This window comes from Cibotium barometz, chromosome 57 (assembly GCF_041138505.1).
Source record: "Cibotium barometz isolate CiBa-2024 chromosome 57, ASM4113850v1, whole genome shotgun sequence".
In the NCBI taxonomy this organism is placed as follows: Eukaryota; Viridiplantae; Streptophyta; class Polypodiopsida; order Cyatheales; family Cibotiaceae; genus Cibotium; species Cibotium barometz.
The window spans coordinates 23,757,806-23,782,946 of record NC_141102.1 but is presented as its reverse complement, the minus strand read 5'-3'; the positions used below and the strand labels follow the sequence as shown (position 1 = coordinate 23,782,946).

The following is a 25,141-nucleotide window of genomic DNA, read 5'->3' as shown; positions in this document are numbered from 1 at the left end:
CATCACGGAATGTAGGAAGAGGATTGCCAAAGAGAAGGCAAAGGAAGCTGAGATGTCTGTTAATGATGCTCCTAAAGCTCCTCCAGAGACTGCTTCTTTTGTTGAGGACAGGGATTACTGTTTTTTTACATGCAGCTATGATGCCTCTTGGTCTTCACAGGCACTCAGTTTGACAGAGCATGCATGTACTTGGTATTTTGATAGTGGTGCCTCAAAGCATATCACATCTCGCAGGGATTTGTTTAGTCATGTTGGCCCTGCCCCTGTTGGCAAAACTGTTCAGTGTGCCAACAATGCTTCATATCCAGTGTGTGGCATTGGGGAGATTCAGCTTACAGCCATTGATGGCTCCATTCTCCGCCTTACAGATGCCTTATATGTACCAGGGATAAAGAAGAATTTGTTGTCCATTTCTTCTTTAGCACATTGTGGAATGCAAGTCCACTTTGATGATGATAAATGCATGGTCAGAGACAAAGCAAATGCCTTGACCTTGATGCTTACTGGTACATTATGTCATGGACTTTATGAGTTGGATGCATTTCAGCCAGTGGATCAGTCTGCTTATCATGCATTCACTCTTACTCCAGCTATGGTTGATGCGGAGTTGTGGCATGCTCGCATGGGGCATGTAAATTTTGGTAGTCTTATGCTTATGCAGCGACATAATATGTTTACAGATCTACCTCTCATGGAGAAGCCTCCAGATCACATTTGTGAAGGATGTATTTTGGGAAAAATGCACAGATTTTCCTTCCCACGTGATCAGGCTCTAAGAGCAACTGCAAAGTTGCAACTTATACACAGTGATCTTTGTGGTCCCATGCAGACGAAGTCATTAGGTGGTTGCTTTTATTTTGCAACATTTATTGATGACTTCTCTCGTATATGCTGGGTCTATCCTTTGACACAGAAATCACAGGTATATGATGCATTTTTGGCCTTTGTAGCACTTGCTGAGACAGAGTCAGGATGCAAGGTGAAGACTCTCCGTTCTGACCGAGGGGGGGAATATATGTCACATGTGCTGAATTCCTTTCTTGGGAGTAGAGGTATAAAACATCAGTATACTACTCCTTACACTCCACAGCAGAATGGGGTTGTAGAAAGGAAAAATCGGTCACTCATGGAGATGGCCAGATGTATGCTAAAGGCAAAAAGACTACCACATATCTTTTGGGTGGAAGCAGTAATGTGTGCTTGTCATATTTTGAATCGATGTCCCACAAAGGCATTGGTTTCTATTACTCCTTTTGAGGCTTGGCATGGCCGCAAGCCTTCTGTATCACATTTTCGTATCTTTGGGTGTCTCGCATATGCACACATACCCAAAGAGTTGAGGAGGAAGCTTGATGATAAAGCCACAAAATGCATTTTTGTTGGGTATAGCCGTGAGAGCAAGGGCTACAGGTTATATGACCCACTATCCAGGAAGATATTCATCAGTCGGGATGTGATTTTTGATGAAAAATCAGAATTATCCATGGCTGGTTATGAGGCAAATCAGGCTGAAAATGATGTGTTTGAAGGTCTACTACCCATGGAGTTTCATTCCACAGTTGGTGATCCAACTCATGAGGGTACTGGACAGCCAGCAAATGATGTAGGTGGTGCAGAAATTCAGCAGCCAAATCAGCCAGAAGCTGAACCAAATATGGGACAGCAGGCACCACAGGTCAGACATATACCTAGATGGTATTTGAGGACATTACAGGACAGCCATTTAGAGGGTCCTCTTGCTGGTCGTACTCGTAGGGAGACAAGGACCAATGAGCATGCACACATCATGGATTTGAATCTGGTTATGGCAGCCAGTTTACAGGATGATGATGAGCCTGATTCATTTGTGGATGCACGAGATAATGTGCATTGGAACAAAGCCATGCAGAATGAGATTGATTCTATTAAAAAGAATCAAACATGGGATTTGGTTGATCTGCCCAAAGGCAAGAAAGCCATTGGTACTAAATGGGTCTATAAGTTGAAAAGACATGCAGATGGATCCATTGACAGGTACAAAGCCCGTCTAGTTGCAAAGGGCTATGCACAGAAAAAGGGCATTGATTATGAGGAGACATTTGCTCCTACATCCCGTATGTCGACACTTAGGTGTGTCATTGCATTGGCTGCACATCGTGGTTGGGTTGTTCACCAGTTGGACATAAAGACTGCATTCCTACATGGGGACCTCGAGGAGGAAGTTTATGTATTTCAGCGCATGGGATTTGCAGAACATGGTCATGAAGGGAAAGTATGCAGGCTGAAAAAGGCCTTGTATGGTTTGAAACAAGCTCCACGAGCTTGGTATGCAAAAATAGATGCTTTTCTACTCACTCAGGGATTTGTGAACAGTCCATCAGAGACCACTTTGTATGTGAAGAAAGAAGAGACAGATCTGCTGGTCATCAGTCTTTATGTGGATGATCTCTTGCTCATGGGATCAAATGATGACAAAATTGCAACATTTAAGGAGATACTGCAACAGACATTTGACATGTCTGACTTGGGCCTTGTACATTACTATTTGGGCATACAGTTTGTGCAGGATAACAGAGGCATTGGGTTGTTGCAATCACGTTATGTTGCTAAACTTCTGGAGAAGTTTAAATTTCAGGATTGCAAGCCTATTAGTACTCCTATGGAGCCTGGGATGAAACTGTCACTACAAGATGACAGTGTTTCCTTTGATGCCACTACATATGCTCAGGCTGTTGGGTGCCTAATTTACTTGTGTAATACAAGGCCAGATATTCAGTATGCAGTCTCTCAGTTGAGCAGATTCATGCACAGCCCACGGTTGTCACATTGGCAAGCTGTGAAGCATGTATTCCGTTATTTGCAGGGTACCTTGTCTCTTGGGTTGCTTTATCCTGAGGGGGGTGACATGCAGTTACATGCTTACAGTGATTCAGATTGGGCTGGTGACTTTGATACCAGACATTCCACTAGTGGAAATTGTTTCTTCCTTGGCGCTTCATGCATTTCTTGGCTAAGCAAGAAACAGACCACAGTGGCCACTTCATCTTGTGAGGCAGAGTACAGAGCAGCCTACACTACTACTGTTGAGTGTGTTTGGCTGCGTCGTCTTATGACTGATATGGATATTTCAGTGGAGGAGCCTACACCTATCTATACTGATAGTCAGAGTGCCATTGCTGTGGCCAGGAATCCTGTGTTTCATGCTCGCACGAAACACATTGAGATTCACTATCATTTTGTTCGGGAGAGACTCCAGGCAGGAGATATCAGTCTGATCTACTGTCCTACAGATCAGAATGTGGCAGACATCTTCACCAAGGCATTACCACGTCCGAAATTTGAAGCATTCCGCAATGCTTTGAATTTGTTTCCTTTTGGTGGATGATGTACAGTGATCACATATCACTCCAGGGGGGTTTGTTGGGTTTTATGCTGTGTATGCACCCAGAGGAGTGCTAGTGATCATCAGTAGGTTACTGGGGCACTTTTTACTTCAGTTAGTGGAGGTTTTTTCCCCCAGTTTAGTTCAGTTTCACTTATATGCAGTTTATAAGTGTTTTGGTCCACCCGGCACATTTATGGCCGGACATGTGAACACTTATCCTTTAGGGGTCACTATCATGTGGCTTGTACTTTACTTTTTCTATCATTGAGATATCTACAGCAGTTGTGTTCACTCCTTCTCCTTGGTTTCCACGCCTGTTTGCTTTCTGTAAACCCTAACCCTAACCCTGTTTTGTCTTCAATTACTAAGATAAAAAGTGTCCCACAGGCTATAAAATGTCATGCATAACAACTTCAAGAATAATGAGTTGGAGAAGTTTTCCTCCTCCTTCTCTCTGGTTTCTTTGCCTTGCTCTTCTCTTTCTCCTCTTCATCCTTTTTGCTTTTGAAGCAATCTTTGATGATGTGGCCCTTCATTTTGCAATAATACCAAGTCCTAGGAGCCTTGGTCTTCTTGTCCTTACTGTAGCAGAATAGGCATGCACCACTAGAACTGTTGTTGAAGAAGTTGAAGCTTTGGAACCCTCCATGCGGGTTTCCTAAAAAATGAGGGCAAAAGTCACTGAGGTAAGAATATGATTGGCTATCGCTGAGACACACTACTCATAACAAGGAGGCATGCTGGAGAGCAACACATAGATGGCCTCTTCTTCATCAATGGTAACACTTGCACCACTGAGTTGAGGTAAGAATATGATTGGCTATCGCTGAGACACACTACTCATAACAAGGAGGCATGCTGGAGAGCAACACATAGATGGCCTCTTCTTCATCAATGGTAACACTTGCACCAGTGAGTTGATTAATCATACATCGAATGTCATTGACATGAGAAGCAGCACTGGCTTTGTCGTCCTTTTCCATCCTATAAATTTTCTTCCTTAGTTGCTTGTGCTCTTGTTGAAAATTCTTGACTACATATTGAATTGTATGAATATTCAAGCTTTGTTCCCAATGAAAAAGACACACCGCTCATGACCTTCCAATATATTCTCTAGTCTGTTGTTACAGGTTGTCCTTACTACCTTCCAATTGGCTCCAGCCTCATCGGCCATGAAGCCAAAAAAATCTTGTTTGGGAAAGCCTTTATGCACCACAACATTGTTAATCATATCCCATAATAGAACTTGTGCTATTGAGTCTTCTTCTTTCATTTCACAAGAAGCAATTGTCATAAGCTCTTGCAAGCTACATGCCATTACATTACACTTGTAAAACAACTGTAAAGAAGTTAAAAATTTTAGGAGTTTTATAAGACCAAAGTACCTTGGATCATATACATTGTTGTCCATCCCTGCATATGCCAAACATGATTAAAGAAAACCGAAGCCCTTACATGTGCAGCCATTGTTGTCCATCCCTGCACATGCCTAACATGATTAAAATAAAACCAAGCTCTTCTCAAATCACCGTCTCTTGTTTCACGCATACGGTTCACTAGGCCTAGATCTCCGATGCGAGCCCTATGGTTGACATTTTAAACACACAACATCGCTCCGACTCATCCAAAGCTTGCCCAGGAAAACAACTACCATGGAAGAACTCAAAAGCGCATTGTCTCTTCAAATCTAGGATACTGAACTCTGTGCCTTACATTGTTCTGTTGATTTTTCTAGAAGCACATACCATCCTCTCGAATCTACAAGAGAAATTGGAAAACTTAACAATCTATGTAAAATTAGGTTGATAAAGACGATTAAAAAATTTAAAATCAATATAGAGTTAAAATTACCTTTGACATTGAATTAGGGGATGCATGTGTTCCAATAATAGTGACAACTCCATGTTGCTAATATTTGATCCATTCTTTGCATGCTTCCTAGCATCCAATACAAGTTGTTTGGTGATATCCATTTGTATCTTCCTTGGACCACTTATAGCCACCTCTAAAAATACCTCTTGCATTAAGTTCTCTTATCTTTTGTAATGCTTGCCTTAATGTTCTCCTTCGCACATCATGCAAATGTTTCCCTTGATGTATCATCAATCTGGTCATATATGGGTCATCAGAGCAGGCATACAATTATACATTGTAGTACCACACATGCTTCTGCATACAGGTCTGATCTTGCAGCAGTAGAAACAAGTGAGAGAGCTATATCCATTTGATGTTAAGCCTAATGAGGAAAGGTTCTGTGTGACGTTATCTATTATTTAAAAGAATATAAATTTTCAATAATTATTTCTTTATATTTTATTTAAATAACTTTAATTACTAAATTTTTAATTAAAAATAACATCATTTAAATTATCCTTAAAATAATCTTACTAAAATTAAGATTACTCTTAATAAAAACCACCTTTGAATTAAGGTCGCCCTTCGTAAGGATGACCTTGGTAAGGTTACCCTTACTAAGGACGATCTTACCAAGGTCGCCCAAAGTGATGGTAAGGTTACTCTCACTAAGGACGACCTTACCAAGGTCGCCCAACGTGACGGCAACCTCAGTAAGATTTCCCTTACTAAGGATGTTGTCCAAAGTGAGGACGACCTTACTAAGGCCATTGCCCTTACTAAGGGCGACACTCACTAAGGGTTGCCCTTAGTGAAGGGTCACCCCCCTCACTAAGGGCAATGTGGGGTCCTTAGTGAGGGGGGTGACCCCCCTAGTGAAGGGTTATTCCCTTACTAAGGGCGACATCTCAATTAGTCACCCTTAGTGAGGGGGTCTCGGTCTCTCACTAAGGGCGACGTTACCCTTAGTGAGGGGTTCTCACTAAGGCGATTGCCCTTCTTACTAAGAGCAATCGGGCAACCGCTTTTAAGGGTCACCCTTAAGTAAGGGAGACCGCCCTTAAGGGTACCTCTCTCTCTCTCTCTCTCTCTCCCTCTGCCTCTCTCTCTCACCCTCTTTCTCTTGCCTCCCTTTTTAGCTTCTCCTCTCTCCCTTCCCTCCCCTCTCTTGCCTTTCCTTATTTGTGCCTCCCCTTTTTCTCTTCCTTGCTCTTTCTCTTTCTTGTAAATGTTATCTCTTTCTCTCCTCTTTTTCTTTTCTGTTTTTTATCTATACAAGCAACCCTAAAAGTTTGTCTTGCTTTCGTATTTATACCTTTCTCTCTTTTTTTCAAAAACCCTAAAAGTTTATCCTACTTCCCTATTTAGATTTATTTCTTTGTTTTTGTCTTTCACTTTCTATATTAATATATTTCTCTTCTCTCTCTTTTCTTGATCTCCCTATTATTGTTCACTTTGTTTCCTTGTCCTCTTTTAATCTCCTTTCTTTCCATTTTATTTATCAACCTCTTACTTTTCTCCTGCTTTTTCTCATCTCTTTCTTTTTTCTCTTTCTTTTCTCTTAGATATTGCATCTCCTTAACTCAAAAAAGAGACACGGGTGATTTTAAAATTCATTAAAATGAAAGTAGCTACTGGCACTGTGTTGCATGTAAACTCTACTGTCAATACCATGCATGGATCTCCTTTGCTATATCTGGGTATGTTGGCGTGTCGATTGAAGATGTCAAGGTGGGAGAACTATTGCTTCCTTTTCCTCTTAAAGATGGTGATGTCTCCACATTCAATCAAAGCAAAGGCTACATCATTGTATGGCCAGCAAGAGATTGCATAAGTGTTTTTATATCTATTGTTTCCTTGGTAATTTTGTTTTTTTTAACTTAAATTAATTTATCTTGTATATGTCTGTATTTAGATTGACCCACACTCAATGGAAGCCCAACACGTATATAAATCTCTAAAGTGTGGACAACGCTTAAAGAGCACTGCTACCAGATAAGTAAGCCAGGAAGTAACAAGCATGAAGAAGAAGCAAAAAACAATGCAAGAAGAAGAAGATAATGATTGGGTACCTCCACAAAGAAATCCAAGTCGATCTTTTAAGTCTACAAAAAAAGGTGCTTCTTCAAAATCCATAAAAGAAACAAAGGCAGTATAAGAGATGGAAGAGGGAACTAAAAAAGAAGGCGAGAATGAAGACCACTACATGGTAACACATGCAACTCATATGCAACTAGAACTCTTGTAGGATAGTTTTAAGAGAGTAAAGGTAATTGTTAAGTAATCTGGCATAAGCACTTCTAAACGTTCATAGTTGTGTGACCCTTTTTTTTGCATCGAGGCATGATTTTCCATCCATGCCTTGTTCATTGCTCTTATGTGCTTTATATTATTTCTTTATTTGGCAATTTGAGCGCCCTAATGAGGCACACTTTGTCCACAAGAGACGACAAAACATAGTCCACTTTATTCATACTATGGCAAACAAAATATGAGCTATGATGAAAGGTAAAACATACTGCACTTGGACCATCCTAAGTCAAAGATATTTAAGACATTATGACAAAAGATAAAACATATTGCACTCGGACCATCCTAAGTCAAAGAGATATAAGATATATATATCCATAAGCAACATAATAAAGTGAAAAGGTTACTTTAAATGGCAGATAGCTCCGTCGCATGCCGTATCCTCATTAAATTCAATAAGGATAGCGTCAAGACATGGATATCTTGATAAAACATTCTTGAATACTACATTCAGTGTGAACCTAATTAGTTCATTTCTATTTTAAAAGACTTAACACCGTGTTCAAAAAGTTAGCAATTTAAGATCACTCATATTTACTAATCTCCTCCATCTATGCCACACCTCGATGATTACCGTTCCACACATAAAACATCTTCTTAGACAAGCATTAAAAATCATGTCTTTGATCACATTCTGGAACTCCTCGTTTTTCATTCGCCATATGTTATCCCATCTATTAACATCATCCTACAATACTTCTCTAAGATGATTGTGGGATGAGGAGATAGAGAAAATGTTCGAACCTATATCGATCGACAACATAGCCATTTGTGCAGAATTTCCTTGTCAACTTCTTGTACCTAAACTAAACTCTTCTTATATAGAGAAGTAGGTATAAGTTTGCACAAGGGAATAGGTGAAAAAAGAGTGGATCTCTAATAGCATTCCATGTACAAAATCCTATCTTCTAACATTTACAATATATGATTAACATTTATATATTGTCATATTAATGTAGTAACCTGTGAAATATAGGATGAGTACCTCACTCTGCCACCCGAGATATTAACCCCTTAGTAGATACCTTGCTTGCAAATGAGTTTGAAGGAAAATGGAAATCCGCATTTTATAAAGATGAGAGAAAGTGGAGACATGCTACTAGACGATTGACCATGATTGCAAACCCTGCATAAGGAGAAAGTTTCTTTAAGTAAGAAAACCTTCACTCTTCCCTCTTAGTCTTTTTGTAGGCAATGACATATTTTGGTTTTAATGTTGTCGTTTGATTTTGGTGTTGCGTGTTATAGCCGACTAGTGCAAGTAAATTGGAATGACAAACCAGATTGTTATGATAGAGGATAGGTTGTATAGCACATTGCCAAATTATCATAAAGCTGTGATTTTAGATATTTTGATTGATGGAGATTCACAGAGACTAAAGACCTTACAAATCCCAAAAAGTAAGTAATAATTAATTGTATCTTGTATTAATAACAATTTTAATGACAACGCTGTAAATGCAAGTTTATTGAGAGATTGGCTAAGACAAGAAGTGATATGGCACGAGATTGGAGCACAAGGTGTGGCAATCCTCCTCACCGATCTCAAGAGACTATATTTTGGGAAGCTGTTTGAGAAGATGGTGGGGTCCTTTAAAAAATAAGGTGTGGTGGCTTCAAACCCTGCTATCATCAAAGCTACTAACAATTCTGTATTTAGATGCACAACAATCTAGAAAGACTACTTACTAATTATTTGTTTTCTTATATTTGTAATATGAATGGAAACAATTACATGTAGATGGATTTGTTAAGTATCATGCCAAGAAATATATTGAAGCTCTATACCATCCATCGTAATAAGTTGTGAGATCTAGGACGACATGAGAACTCAATGTATACACAGCAATAACTTCGAAAGCTTGAATTAGAAAAAGTTGTTAATGCATTGACATGTTGTATAAACATAGCATGTAGCCTACATCTTAAGTTGATGCACTTAGCTCAATGAGTGTTTTCAATGACTTGAAGCTGGGGACGGAGTCCGGACACCTCCTGATCTTGTGTGCGGACAGGTGACGTGGAGGGGAGGACTGTCCACGACAGTCTGAAACCCCTAAGAAAAAAAATTCGGGTCGTATTGTGGGCCCCTTTAAAGACAAATGGCCGGTAGATCAGCCCACTGTCTTTGTGCCATGCGCGGCAGTATTTGAGGACGTGCCACATGGGCGTACAGATGTACGAGAATTGCACAATGCCTATATTACGATTCGTGACGGGTAAGTACCCGGCGCCCATAGTTGGCACTGACAGTTGGCTTTCTTAAATTTTTTCTACTAATATATGGATAATGGCAATTTTTTCCCAAGCCAATAAAATGCTTACATGTAGCATATTCTCTAGCGTGCACTTCGAAGAGCTTTTTATTTGCAAAGGAACCCCTAATAAAATGCTTACATATGGCATATTCCCTAACCTTTTTTTTGGAGGGCACGTCTTGGGAAGAGAAGAGAGCCACCTTAACCACCGGCTATTATTTGGACTCCGCCTTAACCACCCGCTCCCCGAGAAGGGCACCACCTTAAAACCACACCGACGGGTGTGCAGTTCAACTGGTAGAACGGTTGGGTTCCACGATGAAGACCCGGGACTACACGATGGTACATATCCACCTTCCCAACAACAAAAAAAACCATCCAACTATTATTCGCACTCTGCCTTAACCACCCGGCTATTATTCGCACTCTGCCTTAAAACCACCCAACTATTATTCGCACTCCACCTTAACCACCCGGCTATTATTCACAATGCGCCTAAACCGCCAGGCTATTATTCGCACTCCCATGAGTAGGTTCGAATCCACTACCTCTACTTTGGGAGGCATGGATTTTATAGTTGAGCTATTGCATACAAGGCAAGTATTTTTAGAAGAAAAGGCTTCTTCTAAATAAGTCCAGCTTCCTAAAAAGATTATTTTCTCCATAAACCAAGATTCTGAAAGCTTTGATAAATTAAGTTTTTCTTTTTCATGAATACAAAAAACAATAAAAATTTCAAACTTTTAATCATTTCCTCAAAGGAGAACCTTCGTACTCAATTCTAAACCAGGGTTTTCGCTTGTCAACAAACCTTGTTTTCCTCTCATAAGGGCAAGCAAAGAAGAGTAACCAATGTAGCTAATGACAAAAAGTGTTTCTTTGTTCAAGTCTATGGGTGGCACTCTAAGTCCGTGCTAGACCTTGGCTTGAAAAACAAAAACAACTGTAAGCAACATCTACACTTAGCTTATGTATCATCGCTACCTCCTTGTTGCTTTTATTACATATGGTGCCTTATGACCATGGGATAAAAATAGAATTAGGCTCCACTAGAATGGGTTTAAAAAATTCTTGAATGTATAAAATTTGAAAGATCTAATTTCTACGCTTCGACAAAAAGAGAACAAAAACCACACCAACTTATCCTTGCTTTGTCATGATGATGGCTCTTGAAATAGTTTAGGTGAAGGATGCAATTCAAGAGTAAAAAAAATAGGAAGGGCACTCTTGCGAGGTGAATGTAAAATTAAGTCTCCTTTCTAAAGAAACATGGGGAAAATAGGCTTCAAAGATGCTAGATGATTTTATGATTAATGCCTTGGTAGGAGAGAATCTTAATCAAAGTGGTTTGGTAGGAAATCAAGGAGCTATTGTGTAAAGGCAAGGATACTATAGATGTTAGATGGAGGCAAGTTTGAGGAAAAGAGAGTAAAAACCAGCAAGTTTGGGACAAACACAAAAAAACCCATGGAAAAGAAAGATATGTAGTACCAAAAGAGATAGAAACTCATAGAGTACCAAAAGAGACAAAAACCCATGGAGTACCAAAGGAGTCTTACACAACTACTCACAAATTAAGTTCATGAAGCCAATGAATCTTCATTCATTATCAAGGAACCCTAATTACACAAGCTACTCACAAATTAAGTTCATGAAGCCAACGAATCTTCATTCCATTATCCAGGAACCTTAGGGTGAATTAGCATAACTATTACGAGATTTGGGATAATCCCAAACCAAATTAGAAGCTTAATTTTGAAAAACAATATGCCAATTTACAAGCCCTTAAAAATGGAAAAGTCTGCTTTAAAAAATGTTGAAAAGGAAAGGAATGCATGTTCCCACAAAAACAAAAACAAAAAAGGGCAACTTAAAATTGAACTATGGATCCTTCTTATGAATGTGCATTGATGTGGTTACATTGTATGCCAAGAGCAATGGGGATGACAAAGGGAGAGGTTGACAGGGTGCCTATTTGATGGAGTGGAGAGGGAGGGACCTCTCACTAGATCTGTAAGTACAAGAAACGAAGAAAGAAAGGAGCGGCCTGATGCTGGCATCGATCGAAGCAAGGGCAATGGCTGGGCAGTTCAATAGCAGTTCCAAAGCTCAAGCTCGTTGGAGTTCAGAGCAGAGTGGAGGAGAGCGGAGGCGTTGGCGCAGGTGAAGGCAAGGCGGAGCGTTTGAGAATGAAGGAGCCATGGCAAGAGGCGTCGCAGGAGCAGCGCGGCCATCGCCATTTTCTTGCGCGCGACGCAGGCCGAGAGAGCGAGCGGAAGTGATAAGCCGAGAAGGCGATGCAGGTGATGGTACTAGCTACTGCGATGGCACGGGACCTTGCCACCTCTCCTTTCCTTGGCGATGGGATGAGGATCGCCTTCACTAGCTACTGCCTCCCCAAACTGACATCTCTTCACATGTCCTCCCTCTCTCTCTCTCTCTCTCTCTCTCTTCTGTCTCTGCGTGTACCCTCGTTAAAAAAAATTGCCACTCCCCTTCCCGTTCTCCAACGTAGACAACACACAATTTTCTTCCTTTTGCGCTTAGTTTCCACACTAAACGCCGTGTGTGCGCATAATTTGTAAAATAAAAGGGTGGAAGAAGAGAGAGGAGGAGGGATGTGAAGTCAATCATCACACACGTGTGCATGCACATGCTTGAGTCCCTCTGCATGCATGCAAGCACATGGTTCCAGTGAGGGAAGGGAGGGGGGGCGGAGTATATAAAGTTAAATTTGAGAAAAAAATAATTCCACAGTATTCTTCAAGTCTTATTTAATAGAAAATGGATTCTCATGTTGTCTTAAACAATCCAATAAAGGAGCTCTCTCTCTCTCTCTCTCTCTCTCTCTCTAATAGAGTGCTGGGCTTGTGCTTGTCATGTTGAAAGCCTCTCCTCCTCCTCCTCCTCCTCCTCTCTCTCTAATAGAGTGTTGGGCTTGTGCTTGTCATGTTGAAAGCCTCTCCTCCTCCTCCTCCTCTCTCTCTCTCTCTCTCTCTCTAATAGTGCTGGGCTTGTGCTTGTCATGTTGAAAGCCTCTCCTCCTCCTCCTCTCTCTCTCTCTCTCTCTCTCTCTCTTAGAGTGTTGGGCTTGTGCTTGTCGTGTTGAAAGCCTTTCCTCCTCCTCCTCCTCTCTCTCTCTCTCTCTCTCTCTCTCTCTCTCTAATAGAGTGTTGGACTTGTGCTTGTCATGTTGAAAGCCTCTCCTCCTCCTCCTCCACTCTCTCGCTCTCTCTCTCTCTCTCTCTCTCTCACACACACACACACACACTCACTCACTTAGAAATGTAGCATATAGAAATTCATAATCAAATACTTAGGGCACTTGGATCTTGTTGAGATTCACAAAAGGTTAGTACACCTTTCAAATACAAATATATTTACTTTTTTTATACACAAGTATGTGTGTTTAAGTTTGGCAAATGGAAGTTGATTCTCTTGGAGTTCTAACTTTCTATCATGTATCAATTGAAGCTCGCTTTAAATACAATTTCTTTATCAATCAAGTATTTACTTTCTTGTACAAAGCATAATCTTGGAATCTCATATGAATTCAAGGGAAAGAAAATAATCTTCAATAGTTTATTATCTACTAGCACAATCTTTCTTGTACTATCTATAAAAGTTATAGAACCTCATAACTACTTTCTTCAACATATACAAATTCCAACTGTGGGAAAAAATCTTCTGATTTAATTTTCTTGTGGCAAAGAAATAAGAGCACAAATTACAAGGCTTGATTCTTGCATGGTAAATCCATGGGTGGTCATAAGGTTGCCATTACCAAGTTCCCTAAAAATATAGCATGGACCATATCTATCAATGCAGTTAAGTTAACTAAGGACCAAGGGCCAAGCCTAATTATAATTAAGAGTAATGCTTAATCATAATTAAGAGTAATTTATAATAATAAATTATCTATGATGTTAAGTTATTTAAGAGTAATTTATAATAGTAATAAGGACATGAGATCCTAAACTAATCATAATTATGAGTTTGAGGTTCATTATAAATTATTCAAGATCGGGAGTCATCTAGAGCTTCATGCTTAGTTCTAGCAATGTCTCCCTAACAACACCTCGGTTGGGGTAGGGACTGTGTGAAATGGAACACGTGATCTTACCTAAGAGCATGGTAAAAAATAAGAGCATAGCTATTATCATGGTATGTCTAGATTTTAAGACGTGAATATTTGGCTTCTTGGAATCAACTCCCTAAGCTTGTCCCATGAGGGACATATATAGAAATCAAGAGAGGTTTTTTCCCCTTAGAAACAGTGAATAGAAATAAAGAAAATGAAAAATCCAAGTTCTTTTGACCTCATACACATTTAGGTGAGTAGAACGAAAAATCCACATATGCTCCTCTTTATCTTATAAGTGTCTGCAACACGAAGTCATAAAAAATTAGCACGAGTCGTGAGTTGTCATTTGCAAGGGCTCATCCAAAATTTCACAACAACTTAGAATATGGCCACTTTTTCGAACTTGTAACAAAGAGCTACAATTTTGTTTTAAAAAAAGTTAATTTTAAATTAAAGTTTTATAGCATTACTTGATGGCTTCTTTATCTTGACAAACAAGCTATTTTTCGAACAAAAAGACAACATAGACACCACCTACAAAGCTTTGTTTCCAAAACTTAGCAAAAAAGCGAGCCTTATGAACCTCAATCAAATTTGTGACTCTAGCACATCAACTTTCATGGTTTTAGTGCTTTTGTAGCTAGGCATTCAGTGAATACGCATTAAAATCTTTAAGAGATAAGATATCAAGATACTATGCCTACATGCATGCAATCTCCAAAGAATCTTGATGAATTTATAACCCATGAATAAAACTCCATCACATACCAATTAAAATTCAAAACATGACAAAAAGTTAATATTAGATAATTTTAAAAAAATCTCATATTTTGAGAATCAATCACTCCATTTAATTTTGTATATATCTTAAACAAGCCAACTCAAATTTTGTCGGAGATTGAAGATCTAGATTCTACTCTTCAAGATCTTTCCAATGATATGTCACACGAGAGGGTTTTGACAAAATTCTGGACAAGTTCACCATGATCTCATTTTTCAAATGGGAATGAGATTTTTTCCAAATTATCTAATATGGTGTTCAAACTTCAACAAACAATTGCTGCAAACAATTTGAACTACCAATCGAAACAAGTATCTTCACAAACAAAATGACAAGTTTTTTCAAACTCAAAGTATGTGTCAACGAGATCTAAAAAGTCATGACAACTATGCTTGAATGGGAAGCTTGTCTTCCTCCTCATTCCTCGCCTCCTCTCCCATTGAAGTGATTGCAAGAGGAGTATTAGTAACTTGTTCCTCAACCTCTGGGCCATCTGGCTCATAATCCACAAGGTTATCTCCCAACCTGCTTACTACTTTTGAATGAAAGTCATTTTCATTCAAAAGTCTGAGTCAATATTATGGTCAAGGACAAGTACCTTTACCTCCTCATTTGTTAAACCAGCATACACCCAACACATAGCCATTTTTTAAGTGTCAACATGCTCATATTCGGCCTGCAAGCTCTTGCTTGGCAAGCAAAGAATGAGTGCCCCCAAGAACCCAATATTTGTAACACTCAGCATTGGCCTTCACCCAAGATTCCTTATAAGGACACTATTGTCACTAAAATAAGCCAGGGTAACACAATGGCATTCGGCTTGTTTTTCATTTTGTACTTTAGATTATGAACATGATGATCCAACAACAGTGCACACCTCTAAGGGTCTTCTTCTTGTTTGGGGATCCACTGGTGGATTCTCAATCATAGTTATAGGCAAAAATAAAGGCAAAGGATCCACCATGTTATTTTGCTTGACCCTCTCTCTTAAAACATTGAAAGAGATTGAATCTCTTGTGTCAGGTAAGGGGGCACTAGGACCGGATGGAACAATCTTTGACTCAAGAAGAAACTTAGAGTCTTTTGATTTACCTGACTTTTTGCTTCGTTTCTTACCTGTAAAAGGGGTTTGCATCAGTTGAGAGGGGGGGCGTTCTTTCTCAACCTCTTCATCACTTGAATAAATTGACTCTTCTTCTTCCTCTCCTTCCTCTTTGATGTAGTCACTTGAAGAGTTCTTATCTGAGTTAAAAAAACCTTCCAACACCTCACTGTAGGCTCTCCCAAATGTCTACAACCAAACACAATGAAATCAATGACATGTTTAAAAAAAAAAAGAGACAAAAGTTGAAAAGAATATGGGAATAGCTTAGTTCGTACCATGCCTCAAGTTTGCATTGCATCAATCCTCAAGTTTTTTGTGCTCAGAGGATTTATTTCATCCATCTCAAAGTCCTTCAATAAAACAAGAATGGCAAAGCGAGTGGAGTCATCACGCTCAATAAGAAAATATACCATATTTTTGCCTTTGTTCTCTTGCACTTTCTCGATGTGTTCAACAAAAGAGTACTTGTTAGAATCACTTGAAGGTCCTTTGTGTTTTGTAACAATCAAAAAAGGGGTTGTTAAATCAATCAATTATATGCGCTCCCCATAACGCCCAAAGCTGAGTGTCCATGCATGATCCTACTTGCTGTTCGCAAGAACTTTATCCCATATTTCTTTTGCTTGAGAGCTTTGAAGGGTTTTTGCCTCTCTCACAAGTGCCAGATCTTGACTTTTTCCCTTTCTAACCTTTTGGCGATGCTTTTTGATGTGCTGAGTCACTAGCTCTCACAACGGAATTGCTCAGCAACAACAAGAAGCTCTCAATGAGAAGAATGAGATGGCCTTTCAAAAAGCCTCGTTACTTCAAAACCCGGACTCCGTGGTGCGGGAACCAATTGAGAAGACTTCAACACACCTGAGTGTCTCCTCCTTGAGCTTGAATCGGGTTGAGGTTGCATAGAAGTTTGTCTTGAAGTTTTAGACTTCTTGCTTGCATGAAAAAGTTGAGATTAAGAAGCCATGACCTACAAAAAAAGAAACAACCATGGCTAAAAGTTAATCATGGATTCTAGAATCCACCAGAAAGGACAAGAGAAGTGACTGGAAAAACTAGAAAAACTATAGAAAGAGGAGTGGGATTCTAGAATCCTGCAAGGCCCCGGGTGGTCGACAGTGCACATAGGTTAGTGCAGGCAGCCGAGTTTGGTAGCAGAAAAAGCAGCTGTCGACAATGCAGGCATGTAATGTAAAGAGCTGGGGCCAGAGTGGCCAGTGCAAGGGGCCAAGGCCGGGGCCAGGGTGGTAGTTCGCAAGGGAGTCGGGCGGCAAGCGAGGAACACCAAGCACCATGGTGATAAGCGGCAGTGCAAGGGAGCACAATGGAGCCCGGGCAAGGGGAGTGTAAGGGAGCTGGGAGTAGGGCAAGGTAGCACAAGGGAGCGCAAGGGAGTCGAGGTAGCGCAAGGGAGAGAAAGGTAGCCAGGGTAGTGCAAGCGAGGAACGCTCAATGCCATGGCCATGGGGTAGAAGGGGGTAGTGCAAGGGAGCGCAGCACAAGGTGGTAGCGCAAGCAAGGGGCAGGTGCAAGAGGAGGCCAGGCAACGCGAGGAGCGGGTGCACGACAGCGCAAGGGGTGCGATCGACGCAAGGAATCATAAGAGGCCAGCGGCGGTGCTAGGATGCTCCGGCAGCACACGAACACAACCGAAGCCACTGGCAGCTCCCGCACCATAGCTGAGAATGAACAAAGCTGACGCACACCTCCGCTTGCCTGTCACCACGGAACACACTTAATGCTACTTTCTCCTTCCCAAGCTTGTAAGATGTGCATGTCTTCTCTCCTTCGTCCTCATAAACCTTTGTGCTTTTGGTGCTTTTTGGATTCTAGAATCCACTTCTTCAAGGAGGCTGGTTTCTAGAACCCAATTTTGCTCTTGAGTTGGATTCTGGAAACCAGATTATCACAAAGTAGGATTCTACAATCCACTTTGTTTCACAAGCTGGGTTTTGGAACCAGAATTTGCTCAAAGCATGGATTTTAAAAAATAACATGCACCCTATGTTTAGTTTTTTTAAGAGTTTAACAATAATACATATTTTCCTCTAAACTTAGGATTTCGTTTCACTAAAGAATTTTTGCAAGTTCATATTTTTTACAGAATCATAAAAACGATTCTTGAATCTAAATGTTTCTTCCACTTAAGATGTAGATCGTTATTTTTCACTCCAAAATTTAAAAAAAATAGAATTTAGAAGAATACGTGCTGCACATTTGTATTTTCCAGCAAGCTCTAGCATGGTGGGAGAGTTTTTTTGCAATGTAGGAGAAGCTGGTTGAAGAGTTCAGGGAGGATGACACATTTCAGCTACAACAGGCATTTGTGTGGCACGAGAGTGGCCTTAGTAAAAGGAGTGGCAATGTTGTAGCTGTTGTGGTGTCAGTGATGTGCCAATTTCAGTGGAGTTATTATCTCTTACTCATTGAGAAACAAGGGAAATGTATGTTGGTCCTAGAAAGAGCACAAAATTGACAAGAGAAAGAAATGTGGGAAGGAAATGTAATGAGCTAAGTGAGGGCACAATAATCGCAGTTCTTGCTACCAATGATGAAAATGATAATCCATTTTGGTTTGTAAAAGTCACAAAGGTTTTCAAAGAGCAAGATGTATTGAATTTGTGGAAGTGCATTGGTATCAGACAATTGGAGAAGATCCATTGAAAGGCAAGTACGATCCTAGAAAGGGAAAGAAAGCAGGAAGTTGTCATGACCCCTGTGGACACACTTAATCTAGAGGATGTAGAAATCCTTGTGTATGGGTTTGATTTTTAAAAATCTAGTCACTTGCACAAGACAACTGTAGAGATATTGAAGCAAAAGGTCAAAGATCTCTCTTAGAGTATTTGTTTTTTGCAATTATTGTAATGTTTTTTGTACTCAAATTTTCATGGAATGTCAAGGTTTTGGTTTGGTCCAAATCAAGTCTTTTTTTAAGAGTTCTCTTGATTTAAGTGATCAAATGCATACTAAAATGTCTGAAAAGATAGCAATATTTATAAAAAAAATTAAAGTGCACCTACAAAAAAGTGATTTATTTTAAACAATCTATAAAAAGTATTCCTTTTTAATGTTTTTTGGCAAAATGGACTTGAGTTGTTGTTTGCATGAGTTTGTTGTAGTTTTTCATGACTTGCTATTTTGCATGTGCAAGGATTTTTAGGGCTCACAATTAAAGAAAGCGAGAAAATCTCACATGTGCATATACTTTATCATATCTTAATAAGGTATAAATTTTTGTTGTTTTTTTGAAATAATAGTGGTTGTTATGACTGGCCAACCAATTACTCCTTTGAGAGAAACATGCATGAAGCTCCTTATTACCTCTCAAACTTCAATGTTTTTTATAGCCTACTTCTACAGAGTTAACTTATACAAAGTTATTCACTACTCTTGGTTTCTCTTATATTATTGGTGTTCGGGCTACACTTCATGAGATATTATCTCACTTTATCGTTCTCTTCAATTCTTTTCTAATGACATTAGCATCACAGTCAATTGTTCATGGGTGGTGCCTTCATTTTAAAGGGCACCATAAAATCATCGATGTTGTGCACCTCTATTATCCAAATTGATATGGAATCATTTCAATCTTTGATACAACTTCAATCTCAATAGAAATATATTCAACAATTATAAGCTCAAATTATGCTTATCTTTCTCATCCCTTTTTTCACCTAATTCATATTGTAGGTGAGAGAAAATAACGATTAGTGAGATATGTTGGATATATGTTAACCCAATACGATTCACTGTTTTGTTAAGCCATTAGGATTCACTTTTTTCTCTTTTCCAACGCCTAAATCAATTACGTTTCATGACCATGGTGATGGGGAAGGCTTTTTCATGGTTTAAGATTTGAAAAGCAAACAACATGCTTCTACACCATTGCAACAATTCAAGAAACATTTATCGCACCAAGGTCCATAATTTGTAGGATAAAAGAGTGGAAAGGAGGGATGTGAAGTTGTTTAATTCAATCATCACACACGTGTATACATATATGTGTGTGCATGCGTGCACATGTGTGAGTTTGTGTGCATGCGTGCACATGTGTGAGTTTGTGTGCATGCATGCAAGCACATGATTGTTGGGGGAGAGGGGGGTATATAAAGTTAAATCTAGGAAAAATAATAATTCCACAGTATTCTTCAAGTCTTATAAAATAGAAAAAGGATTCTCATCATGTCTTAAACAATTCGATATAGGAGCTCTCTCTCTCTCTCTCTCTCTCTCTCTCTCTCTCTCTCTCTCTCTCTCTCTCTCTCTCTCCTCTCCACCTTAGAAATGTACCATACATATAGAGAGAGCCCACCTCCCATGCCTTTTATTCATGATCAAATGCTTAGGGCACTTGGATCTTGTTGAGATTCACAAAAGATTAGTACACCTTTCAAATACAAATATATTTACTTTTTTTATACACGAGTATGTGTGTTTAAGTTTGGCAAATGGAAGTGGATTCTCTTGGAGTTCTAACTTTTTATCATGTATCAATTGAAGCTAGCTTTAAATACAATTTCTTTATCAATCAAGTATTTACTTTCTTGTACAAATCATACTCTTGGAATCTCATATGAATTCAAGGGAAAGAAAATAGTCTTCAATGCTTTATTATCTAGTAGCAAAATCTTTCTTGTATCTATAAAAGTTATAGAACCTCATGACTACTTTCTTCAACATGCACAATTCCAACTGTGGGAAAAAATCTTGTGATTTAATTTTCTTGTGGCAAAGAAATAAGAGCACAAATTACAAGGCTTGATTCTTGCATGGTAAATCCATGGGTGGTCATAAGGTTGCCATTACCAAGTACCCTAAAAATATAACATGGACCAGATCTATCAATGAGGTTAAGTTAATTAAGGACCAAGGGCCAAGCTTAATTATAATTAAGAGTAATTTATAATAATAAATTATCTATGAGGTTATTTAAGAGTAATTTATAATAGTAATAAGGACATGAGATCCTAAACTAATCATAATTATGAGTTTGAGGTTCTTTATAAATTATTCAAGATTGGGAGTCATCTAGAGCGTCATGCTTGGCTCTCCAGCAAGGTCTCCCTAACAACACCTCGGTTGGGGTAGGGACTGTGTGAAATGGAACATGTGATCTTACCTGAGAGCATGGTGAAAAAAATAAGAGCATAGCTATTATCATGGTATGTCTAGATTTTAAGACGTGAATATTTGGCTTCTTGGAATTAACTCCCTAAGCTTGTCCCATGAGGGACATATATAGAAATCAAGAAAGTTTTTAAGGACCAAGGGCCAAGCCTAATTATAATTAAGAGTAATTCATAATAATACATTATCTTATGAGGTTAAGTTATCTAAGAGTAATTTATAATAGTAATAAGGACATGAGATCCTAAACTAATCATAATTATGAGTTTGAGGTTCATTATAAATTATTCAAGATCAGGAGTCATCTAGAGCTTCATGCTTGGCTCTAGCAAGGTCTCCCTACTAACAACACCTCAGTTGGGGTAGGGACTGTGTGAAATGGAACACGTGATCTTACCTAAGACCATGGTAAAAAATAAGATCATAGCTATTATCATGGTATGTCTGGATTTTAAGATGTGAATATTTGGCTTCTTGGAATCAATTCCCTAAGCTTGTCCCATGAGGGACATATATAGAAATCAAGAAGCTTGTCCCATGAGGGACATAAATAGAAATTAAGAAAGGTTTTATCCCCTTAGAAAGAGTGAAGAGAAATAGAGAAAATGAAAAATCCAAGTTCTTTTGAGTAGCCTCATGCACATTTAGGTGGTAGAATGACAAATCCACATATGCTCCTCTTTACCTTAAGTGTTTGCAACACCGAGTCATAAAAAATTAGCACAAGTTGTGAGTTGTAATTTGCAAGGGCGCATCCAAAATTTCACAACTTAGAAAATGGCCACTTTTTTTAACATGTAAACCCATTTGTAACAAATAGTTTCAATTTTGTTTTAAAAAAGGCTAATTTTTAAATTAAAATTTTATAGCATTACTTGATGGCCTCTCTGTCTCAACAAACAAGATATTTTTCTAACAAAAAGACAACATAGACACCACCTAAAAAGCTCTATTTCCAAAACTTAGCAAAAAAATGAGCCTTTTGAACCTCAATCAAATTTGTGACTCTAGCACATCAATTTTCATGGTTTTGATGCTTTTGTAGCTAGGCATTCAATGAATACACCAAAATACTTTAAGAGATAAGATATCAAGATACTAGGCCTACATGCATGCAATCTCCAAAGAATTATAACACATGAATAAAACTCCATCACATGCCAATTAAAATTCAAAACATGTCAAACTTTAGCAAACAATTGCTACAAACAATTTAAGCTCTAAATCGAAACAAGTACCTTCACAAACAAAATGACAAGTTTTCCTAAACTAAAAGTATGTGTCAACGAGATCTAAAAAGTCATTACAACTATGATTGAATGGGAAGCTCATCTTCCTCCTCATTTCTCGCCTCCTTTCCCATTGAAGTGATTGCAAGAGGAGTGCTAGTAACTTCTCAACCTCTGGGCCATCTCGCTCATAATCCACAAGGTCAACTATCTCCCAACCTTCTCACTACCAACAATCAGAGGCTGTGACTCTCCAATTCCACAAGTTTCAACCTTCTCACTACCAACAATCAGAGGCTGTGACTCTCCAAATGCATCAAGAAAATGAGGATTAGATGCCATGCTTTTCATTCCCACCTCTTGGAACTCGTCTCTGGTAACTCCTTGTTGAGAGCCGTCACTCTTTACTCAATAAATTTTTACCTGGAGTTGATCACATTCCTTTCTATCTCTTTTCAATGCACTAACAGTTGTGGTACTAGTCCCCGCAAAGAGATCCATCAACCACTCTCCTTTCACAGAAAGTAAATCAATTAAATCCATCATAAAAAACTGAGGCTTTTGATATGGATTTATGACTCCTTGTAGAACTGCACTCATGTGCTTGAATTTTTTACAAACTCTTGGTCATTCAAAAACAATTGTGTGATTTGGTTTCACCGCAAAATTATATGATCCTCTACTTTGCACACCCAAAGATGAGTAATAACCAATGGTAGCAAACTCACAAGCCCAAGAAAGATGATAAAATTTATAGCCATGGATGTTTGGCTTTGTCCTACAAAACAAAAGTTAACATCTAAGAAAAGAGCAATACATAATAATGCCTTAATGCTAGTATCAAAATTTTCAAAGGTTTTACTTACCATGTCATCATTTAGCACATCATGTTTGAGTCGATGACGGCTTTTTACGCTACAATAATTTGATCATGGACATGAAAAAATACTAGTGCCCAAGAGTCACAAGTAGTGACCTTGCTAAAAGCCTCTATGCTTTTTTGTAGGCAGATATACTCCATACTTCACATCGTCATTGATTGAGTTTGGAGCACCAAAACCATAAGGAACATTTGCAATGGCCAAAGTGTAAGGATGTGCTATGACAAGTATTCATGTCTTCAACTCTTCCTTCATGAACACACCAATGAGTTGGAGACTCGTCTACGTTATGAGGAATGAAAAGTGTTAGACCAGGAGTGATTTCAATTCTTTGGGGTTGTTCTCTCCTCCTCCTCTTTGTCTCCTCCTCCTCTCTAGATGACAATGGGAAAGAAATTACAAGGATTTTCTTGATGGCACCTCATGGATCTTTGTTCTGAAAAAACCAAGCAAGATGTAAGAGGTGAAGAAAATGGTTTGTTAAACAAAGATGAAATCTAAGCACAGTTAGATATCAAAAGGTAAGGTATCAGTGGATTCTAGAATCCAAAGAAAAAACAAAAAAGAAGTGCTAGAAACCAAGCCATTATTTGGTTATTAAGATCCTAAATCTTCAAAAAAGGGGGGGTTGTTTTAAAGATTCTATAAACTAATCCATAAATAAAACACAAATGGAACATCCCTTGGGATTCTAGAAAACAAAGCCACATGCAAACAATAAAAAAGCATTATCTTAGGATTCTAGAAGCCAAAGACACAACCCAAAAGATATCAAAAGTCATTTTTCCTCAAAGACCATGGTGAATGCACTTGAATTTCAGACATGCTACTAGAAAAGAGAAAGAGAAGGCAAGATGAACAACTCACCATGTTACCAAATAACTTCTCCAACACTTGGGGTTTGCTTGAGTCTAGATGGTAGAGCACTACCTCATCCCAATTAGAGCAATTCAACTTTTCAATCATTATTCTCTACATGTGAAGCATGGTTTTTTGCCTAATAGACAACCAAAGCAATCAAAGCTGATGAAACAAGTAAAACTTTATTAAAAAAAAAGAGTTAATTTAACAAACAAACCTTTCAAATTCTTCTCCCATTTGCTTTAGGGAGATGCTTCCACCCTTCACGCATGAGAGAACTGCAATGAACAATGATAGTTCACAAATTCCTGGTAAATGTCTCCACATTGTTATCTTCATTTCCTCGGGGATGGGCTTTGGTGCATCATCACTTCAGGCACCTTTACCTTTAGACGCTACAGACTTGCTTAACTTTTGACCTTTTAATTTTCCCTGCTCATGTAGCTTAAAAATATCTTCTTATAGATCCCGAATTCATCTATCACGAAAGGCAAGTTGAAAATAGTTATCATATTGTTTCACATTGGGCTTCTGACTTACTCCACGACCACCTTTCTTTTTCACTTCAACACCACACTTTTCACAAAGCGCAACTCGAAACTTCTCATCACTTTTCTCACCACGCTTCAAGGAATCAATCCACTCATTATGAAAGAACCTTATCTTTTGAATGGAAGTCATTTCCATTCAAAATTTTGGGTCAATATTATGGTCAAGGGAAAGTACCTTTGCCTCCTCATTTGTTAAACCAACATACACCCAACACATAGCCATTTTGTAAGTGCCAACATCCTCATATTTGGCAACAAGCTCTTGTTTGGCAAGCAAAGAATGAGTACCACCAAGAACCCAATATCTGTAAGACTTAGAATTGGCCTTCACCCAAGATTCCTTATAAGGACACTGTTGTCTATCCACTAAAACAAGCAAGGGTAACACAATGGCATTCGGCTTGTTTTTCATTTTGTACTTTAGATTATGAACATGATGATCCAACAACAGCACGAACCTCTAAGGGTCTTCTTCCTCTTTGGGGATCCACTGGTGGATGCTCAATCACACTTATGGGAAAAAATATAAGCAAAGGATCCACCATGTTATTTTGCTTAACCCTCTCTCTTAAAACATTGACAGAGCTTGAATCTCTTGTGTCGGGTAAGGGGGCACCAGGACCGGATGGAACAATCTTTGACTCAAGAAGAACCCATATCTTAAAAAAATAGAGAAATGTCAGATTTCATGTCAGATTCCATATCTTTCATGTCAGATGTACCTTGTGGTCAGCAC

General features: G+C 38.9%; 1 pseudogene; it reads right to left on the bottom strand.

Annotated features, from left to right (window-relative positions):
• Positions 1 to 24,189: 24,189 nt before the first annotated feature.
• Positions 24,190 to 24,817, bottom strand: LOC147606582 (uncharacterized; annotated as a pseudogene).
• Positions 24,818 to 25,141: the final 324 nt, after the last annotated feature.